The sequence below is a fragment of the Triticum dicoccoides genome, chromosome 5B (assembly GCF_002162155.2).
Source record: "Triticum dicoccoides isolate Atlit2015 ecotype Zavitan chromosome 5B, WEW_v2.0, whole genome shotgun sequence".
Lineage (NCBI taxonomy): Eukaryota > Viridiplantae > Streptophyta > Magnoliopsida > Poales > Poaceae > Triticum > Triticum dicoccoides.
The window spans coordinates 289587432-289596260 of record NC_041389.1 but is presented as its reverse complement, the minus strand read 5'-3'; positions in this window follow the sequence as shown (position 1 = coordinate 289596260).

Genomic DNA, 8829 nt, shown 5'->3' with positions numbered 1-8829 from the left:
CGCCACCTTTTGACGGACTTGGCGGATTGACGGTATCCCTAGCTGGGCTCGGCTGATTAGCAGCTGGGCTCGGCAGATTAGCAGCTGGGCTCGGCGGATCAGTAGCTGGCCTTGGAGGCGTAGCATGCGGGCTTGATGGATCAACATGCGTGGCCGGATCAGCTTCCGGCGGATTAGCATCAGTGGCTGGATCTTGTGGGGCAGAGTCATCCATGACAACCTTAGTGTCTCTATCAGCATCTTCTGGGTCTTCTTCGGTTCAACTTCATCAGTGGGGCTACTGGTTTTTGGCTTTCTTGCTTAGTCGGGGCTTTGGCACTACAAACATAAAAACAAAATATTAGTATGGTAAACTGACGCATGAAGAAAAAAGCTAAAGGGCAGTATGCTTACTCAGCGACGGTCTTGAGGGGAGGCAATTGCATGGTTGATGAATCGCCAGATGAAGAGTTAGAAGTTACCTGATAATTTGAATCAGACAGATTAAGTGGGTATCGGAAGCAACCTGCCAACGGACAAGGTTTATTAAAAGAGGAAGAGACCTCTGGACGACGTTTCCGAGGTGGAGTGTCTAGTAAGCCGGAGGAAGTGACTTGTTGGCCACTGTGCCGGGTTGTACGACGACCTTCATGTTGCTGTGTCTTCAAAGAAAATTGTGGATCCAAATGAGCAAGAGGGTGAGAGCGTTTTACTTTCCAAACTGCACGGCGAAATTTTTGAACCGACACGTGATCTGAACCGGAGGAAAGGGAGATTACCTCAACATGATCAGCGCGGCTGGCTTCTGCATCATCCTAGTAATAGTCATTGTTAATAAGGTGTATGAAAAAGGAGCCAAGAGAGTCAAGTTCTACCTCTTGATCTGATTCATCGATATCCTCGGGCGGTTCAGCGGTGTCGGTGGTTTTCTTCTTTGCTGGTTTCTTTATAACTTTGCTCTTGGCACGAGGAGCCCTTGCCGGTTTGTCTGAAGCTTTCCTTTCCAGAAGGAGCTGTTGGCCTGTAAAATTAAACAAAGGTTTATTAGAACAATGTTAAAGCGGAGGCGGATCAAAAAAGCACAAGGTTAAAAAATTTACTGCTGGCGGTTTGTTGGAGGTGTAAAAAGGGGCCAACCCAGTTTGGCTGCATGCAGCGATCGGTTCGTCTAGCATCTTCTTCACAGATTCAGTGACTTCGTCATCAGTCATTTCTATTTCATTAAACCGTCGAGGATCCTTGGCATCGCCGGTATACTCATGCATCAATCCGAAGCGGCGGCTTAAAGGAAGGATATGCCATGCAACCCAGCAGTGAACGAGGTCAACACCAGTCAAACCGTTGGCTAGGAGAGCCCAGAGCTTGGCGAGTTGAGGTGCATAAGCCTGTCGCTCCTTGGCGGTGAGCCGTTGAGGCAGTGGATGGCCATTGCTGAGCCGGTGAGCACGGTAACCCGGCAAAGGATTTTCTCCGGCAGGAGCAGTGTTTTGACAATAAAACCATGTTAGGTTCCAGTCTTTGGGATGGCTGTGATGTTTTGCATGAGGGAAATCAAGTTCTTTCCTCTTTTGGATTGACACCCACCAAGCTCAGTGTTGGGACCATCAGAGAACTTAGTTCGGTGGTTTAAATGAAAAAAGTCTCGAAAGAGCTCGACAGATGGTTCTTCTTGAAGGTAAACTTCACAGAATACTTGAAAATTGCATACGTTGGACATGGAATTCGGTCCAATATCCTGTGGATGGAGTTGAAAACTAGCAAGGACATCCCAGAAAAACTTTGATCCGTGAGTGCTGAATCCCCGGTCTAGGTGTTGCATGAACACAATCACTTCTTCGTCTTGAGGCTGAGGAGGGCACTCAGAGCCGGGAACTCGCCAATGAAGGACATTCTTTGAGGCTAAAGCACCAGTTACAACATATCCATTGATTTGTGTTTCCGTGATCCGGGAAGGAACCCAGTTGCAAGCAGAGAATTGATTGGTCATCTTGGAAAACAAACTATAAAAGAAAAATGAAGGCCGGTTTACGATTGAAGGTTGATGTGCACTAATCAATGTTAAACCGAGAATTTTATGAAGGCATATATGTGAGTTAAACCGGAATTTACTACTCAACACAAGACGGCGGTTTAAGCGAGGGCTAATGGCATATGGCGGATGATAAACTACTAAAGGTTAAACCGCCCTTAAACAGAAGAGGCAGAGCTGAAATCTACTAAATGTGTACAGAAACAGATTTTACAATATGGCAGTATAATTTTGGATCTACCGTGGTTCGATAAAGAAAATTTAACTGAGCCCTACAATGGCGCTAAGAGGAACAAAGAAGGTCCAGATGGAGTTTCTCTAGGAACAGCAGGACGTTGTGGTGCGACAGACTAAAGTTACGAATCTAGCCGCAAAAGAAACTATCAGGCATAGCTAGATTCAGTAAAGAGGCTAAGGGAAAGTCGGAGAAGCATTGATGAATATCTATGAACACAGATGAAATCGAAGCCCTAATGGAGATCTAGGGTTACTAGAAGGAAACTTACCAGGGCCGCGCAGTAGCGGAGGAGTATCACAGGAGCTCTGGTACGAACAGGGTGATGCAACGGCCTAAGTCGGTGCAGATTCGAGGACGACGGCGGCGGCGGCGGCGCTGGAGTTCTTCGGGTCGCGAGGAGGAATAAGAGAGGCAAGGGAAAAAAATGGAAAGACCCCCCGACCCTATTTATAAAGAAAAGGGGATAAACGGCAGGCGCGAGAATCGAGGGGCCTGAGGCGGCAAAAGGGGGCGCAACTGTCGATCTTCGGGATTTAATTAAGAGAAGGGAATCTTCATAAATCTTTTTATGCAGAGATGATATCATGATGATTTACTGCAGTGACAGAAGATGACGTCACGGCGGTTCACCAAAGTTTATAGGAAGACGACAACGTGACGGTTTACGGACAATTATTAGAAGATGCCCATGGAATTTTTATAAGTGTTGAAGATTGACATGAATAGGTTCAAATCAATCTGGGGCCTAATGTTGAGGATATAACTACTGAGTGTAAACCACCCAGGAGGGGCCGGTTCACGCTCAACCATATTAAAGCCCGTGAAGACAAGAAGATGGCGCTTTACTGATAAAGCTTGGAGGCCCGAAGCCCAGAGGCGGATTAGGGCCCGTAATGTTAAACCGTCATAGTTGTATAACTAGTGTTGTAAGATAGGTAAAGGGGGAGACCGAGCCGAACACTTGTATGAGTCGGCATCGGGACTCTGTAAACCGGCCGGGCGTCAACCTGTGTATAGAAAGGGACGACCCGGCGGCGGTTCAGGGACAACAGACAACAACTCGAGACTCAGGCAAAGCGTATTTGCTCCCTGGTCATCGAAACCTCAATAATTCCATCACCACTAGACGTAGGCTTTTAACTTCATTGAAGGGGCCAAACTAGTATAAACTCTCGTGTCCCTTGTCCGGTTTAACTCCTTCAGGTTAATCTCGTTGCGATGGCTCCACGACTAAGTCCTTCCGCTAGGACATCTGACGTGATATTTCCACGACACCATAGGCATTGGATTTGTAGAATAAATGGATCATGTAGTGATTAGTTGTCGGATTCAGGGCTCCCTGATGTCTACTACACAACCTTCTTCTTATAGACGTTGTTGGGCCTGCAAGTGCACAGGTTTGTAGGACAGTAGCAAATTTCCCTCAAGTGGATGACCTAAGGTTTATCAATCCGTAGGAGGCGTAGGATGAAGATGGTCTCTCTCAAACAACCCTGCAACCAAATAACAAAGACTCTCTTGTGTCCCCAACACACCCAATACAATGGAAAATTGTATAGGTGCACTAGTTCGGCGAAGAGATAGTGATACAAGTGCAAAATAGATAGTAGATATAGGTTTTTGTAATCTGAAATAATAAAAACAGCAAGGTAACTAATGATAAAAGTGAGCGTAAACGGTATTGCAGTGATAGGAAACAAGGCCTAGGGTTCATACTTTCACTAGTGCAAGTTCTCTCAACAATAATAACATAGAAAGATCATATAAAAAGCCCTCAACATGCAACAAAGAGTCACTCCAAAGCCACTAATAGCGGAGAACAAACGTAGAGATTATGGTAGGGTACGAAACCACCTCAAAGTTATTCTTTCAGATCGATCTATAAAAGAGTTCGTACTAGAATAACACCTTAAGATACAAATCAACCAAAACCCTAATGTCATCTAGATACTGCATTGTCACCTCAAGTATCTGTGGGTATGATTATACGATATGCATCACACAATCTCAGATTCATCCAACCAACATAAAAGTACTTCAAAGAGTGCCCCAAAGTTTCTATCGGAGAGTCAAGAACGTGTGCCAACCCCTATGCATAGGTTCCGAATGTCATGAAACCCGCAAGTTGATCACCAAAACATACATCAAGTGGCACATGATATCCCATTGTCACCACAGATAATCACGGCAAGACATACATCAAGTGTTCTCATAAAAGACTCAATCCGATAAGATAACTTCAAAGGGAAACTCAATTCATCACAAGAGAGTAGAGGGGGAGAAACATCATAAGATCCAAATACAATAGCAAAGCTCGGGATACATCAAGATCGTGCCATAGAGAAACACGAGAGAGAACACGAGAGAGAGAGATCAAACACATAGCTACTGGTACATACCCTCAGCCCCAAGGGTGAACTACTCCCTCCTCGTCATGGATAGCGCCGGGATGATGAAGATGGCCACCGGTGATGGGATACCTGTCGGTGTCAAAACCGGCGGATCTCGGGTAGGGGGTCCCGAACTGTGCGTCTAGGCGGATGGTAACAGGAGACAAGGGACACAATGTTTTTACCCAGGTTCGGGCCCTCTCGATGGAGGTAAAACCCTACTCCTGCTTGATTGATATTGATGATATGGGTAGTACAAGAGTGGATCTACCACGAGATCAAGGAGGCTAAACCCTAGAAGCTAGCCTATGGTATGATTGTTGTAATGGTTGTTCGTCCTACGGACTAAAGCCCTCCGGTTTATATAGACACTGGAGAGGGCTAGGGTTACACAGAGTCGGTTACAATGGTAGGAGATCTACATATCCATATTGCCAAGCTTGCCTTCCACGCCAAGGAAAGTCCCATCCGGACACGGGACGAAGTCTTCAATCTTGTATCTTCATAGTCTTGGAGTCCGGCTGACGATGATAGTCCGGCTGTCCAGACACCCCCTAGTCCAGGACTCCCTCAGTAGCCCCTGAACCAGGCATCAATGACGATGAGTCCGACATGCATATTGTTCGGCATTGCAAGGCGGGTTCCTCCTCCGAATAATTCATAGAAGATTGTGAACACCAGGATAGTGTCCGGCTCTGCAAAATAAATTCCACATTCCACCGTAGAGAGAATAATATGTACACAAGTTCAATCTGCTGACGTATCTTGTAGCATGACGTCACGCCACTACCAAGCCTTTACTTGAATCGTTTTTTTATTATACCACCTCAGCGCGTTTAGCGAAGCGGTTTCCTTGGCACGTCTTGTCGAAGCAGAGATCGTGTTCCCCTTATTCCGGGATTCTCATCAATACGGACATGGGTAACCCAACGGCGCCATTGATGGTGGCGCTTGGGAGATAAGCGAGTTTTACCAGGCCGGTGGGGACGCATAGTTTCCGTCCGCCCATATATAAGGGGATAAGGATCCACCCTTTTTTACCTACGCCTTCTTCCTCCTTTGCTTATCCATCTCCGCGCACTCTCGAGCTCCAGCGCCCAAGTCCGCGCATCTCGTCTCGACCTTCTCCGATCATGTCCGGAGCGGGAGGCAAATGGCTAGCCTCCTCCGTGACGGAGGAGCACATCGCAAAACTGCGCAGCGCCGGATACCTTTCCGGCGACATCGCGCACCGGCTGCCCGACAAGGGGCAGCTCATCCCCACCCCTAGGCCTCATGAGAGGGTTGTGTTCCTTCCCCACTTCCTCCGCGGACTGGGCTTTCCACTTCACCCCTTTGTCCGGGGGCTCATGTTCTACTATGGCCTGGATTTCCATGATCTGGCACCAAACTTCATCCTCAACATCTCGACGTTTATCGTCGTGTGCGAGGCCTTCCTCTGCATCCAGCCCCACTTCGGCTTGTGGCTCAAGACCTTCAATGTCAAGCCGAAGGTAGTGAAGGGCACTCAAGCGGAGTGCGGAGGCGCCATGTTGGGCAAGATGCCCAACGTTATCTGGTTCGAAGGGGCCTTTGTGGAGTCCGTCAAGGGGTGGCAATCGGGGTGGTTCTACATCACCGAGCCGCGCGACCCTAAGTGGGCGGCGGCCCCCGAGTTTAGATCTGGTATCCCTATGTAGCTCACCTCCTGGAAAGAGAAGGGCTTGCTATGGGGTAGTTCAGAGGAGCTGATAGGACTCCAAGCCTGTATCCAGAAGCTGGTGAACAAGAAGCTCAGGCTTGTCAATGTGGTCCAAGTCATGCTCATCCGCCGGATTCTCCCCTGCCAACAACGGGCATTTAAATTGTGGGAGTTCAATCCGGCACAGCACCAGGCATTGAGCAGGCTCTTCGACACGACGTACGAAGGCGCCTGGAGGGTGCTGTTCAAGGGCGCCGAAGCTCCCGCATCTGCCACTGAAGATCACGGATTTCGCTCACAGCGTCCAGCTGACGAGGTAAGTGATTCTACCCCTTTACGGGACACTTGTTTTTAATAGTTTGACTCTACGCGGGTTTCAATCTCCCTTTTCCTTTGATAGGACTGGATGAGGAAGGCCGAGCAGATCATCTGCCCGGCTCCCATGCCAGAAAACCAGTAGACGCCCGTCTAGCGGGGCTGCTGGTTCCGGCACCGCATGTGGTGCCGGAGAAGAAAGGCCAAGAAGGAGGCCACGGGTACTCGAAAGAGTTCTCGTTTTTAGGTGTCCAACGATTCCGGGGCGGACTCCTCCCCCGAAGGCGAGGAGGAGGAAGAATACCCTCTCCCAGAGGAAGGGGAGAGGAAGAGGAAGGCTTCCCCGACAGGGGAGGCCGAAGGGTCCAAGAGGGGAAGGACTATTCCCCCGGACAGCTCCGCCAACACCAACGTTGGCGACGAAGAATGGCCCTCAAGGGCCAGGCCTCCGGCAAGATCGTAAGTATCCGGATTCCTGAATGATTTATAATTTCTCTTTTGTGTCACATAGCGTCCTTTTAATGCCGCACACTGCATGCAGTCCGGCCGATGATGATCTCCCCGCTTCGTCGAGCGGGTCGTTGGCTCCGTCGGATGTAGATTCCATCCCGACCGCCTCCACCCCTCGCGCTGCTGAGGACGCCGAGGTGGGATCCCAGGAAGGGACCCATCAGGAGGAGGCTCCGGAGGCGCCGCAAGGCAGCCTCCCGGACTTTGCGCCGGACTCCACGCCGGAACCCGCTGTGGTTCCGAAGTCCGGCAGGCGGCCCCTTCGCAAGAAGGGCAAGACCGTGACGCCGGCGGCCCCCGTCCAACCGGAGGCGCCGGACAACTTGCTGGAGGCGCTCAAAGGCGCTTCCATCGAGGAAGAACACCACACTATTATGAGTGTGGTGATTCAGAAGGTTCAGCTCACCAAGAGCGGGCTGACCGAAGCCTGCAGTAGCCTTCTAACAGGCTTTGAGGTTAGAAGTTAAAAATATGCAATGTAATACCGCATAGACAGTAGCCCCTGATGCTCGGTTCGGTGTTCGGAAAGAAAAGCCGGACTGAGGATCTAAAAAGATATACGCAGGGTTGCTAAAAATTATGTCAATATGGGTTTGCAGGCTGCGCTGCTGACCTCTGCCGCACTGACTGCGGAGGTCGGTGCTTTGAAGCAGGACCTTGAGCGGTCTGAACAAGAGCTCGGCCGTGCCAAGAAGTAGCTCGAGGACAAAGAAGGTGAGTAACACCACTTTGAATAGTTACCTTACAGAAAAGGATTTAGGTTGCAATAAAAATAACAAGGATAACGTGGGTACTGCAGGGGCCACAAATGAGTTGGCAACCCTGAAGGAGGCTGTGTCCGCGGCCAAACGCAATGCAGCCGCGGAACGGGCAGAGCGAGAGAAGCAGGAGGCGCGGGTGGCGGAGGTGCGGCAAGAGCTCCAGGCTCTCATGGAAAAGCATGAGAGTTTGGAGCGCGACTCAAATAATCGAGAGTCCGAGCTTGCCTCGGCTCTCAAAAGTGCCAAAGCCGCCAAGGCCGAGGCCCATAAGGCCCTTTAGGAGGTTGAGGATGTGAATAAAATAGCGGCGGGTAAGGCATTTTTCATGCAAAGCAAGCATGTTAATGTAAACTTCCTGATACTTACCCGAATTCGGAGCTCTCCAGAGGCGTTTGCAGATCTGCCTCGCAGCGTGTCCGATGCCGCCGCATTCTACCGAGCCGAGGAGGGGAGCTCAACAGAGAAGGTCTTCTGGTCTCAGTACGCTGAGGCCGGCCATCCGGTGCCCCCAAGCGACCAGCTGAAACAGCCGGTCGAGCTCCACAAGGTAGCCGAGCAGGCCATGAAGGGCCTCATAGTCCAGCTGTGGCCTGGAGAGGCCATGCCTGGGAGCTACTTTGGCCTCGTGCGGCGGCTGGTGGATGCGTGCCCCTGGGTGCAGGTCATCAAACGCTCCGCCTGTATTGAAGGTGCTCGTCGGGCCCTTGCCCGCGCAAAGGTGCACTGGGCCAGGCTGGATGCGGAGAGGCTTATCACTGACGCGCCGCCAACGGGCAAGGAGTATCGTACGCCAGAGATGTACTATAAGATTGTCCTGAAGGGTGCCCGCAAGATTGCGGATGAGTGCCCCAGAGATGTAATTATTGAGTAAACTCGCTATGTGTTATCCTGTGCGCTGAAAACTTTGTTCATATGCGCTAAACAAC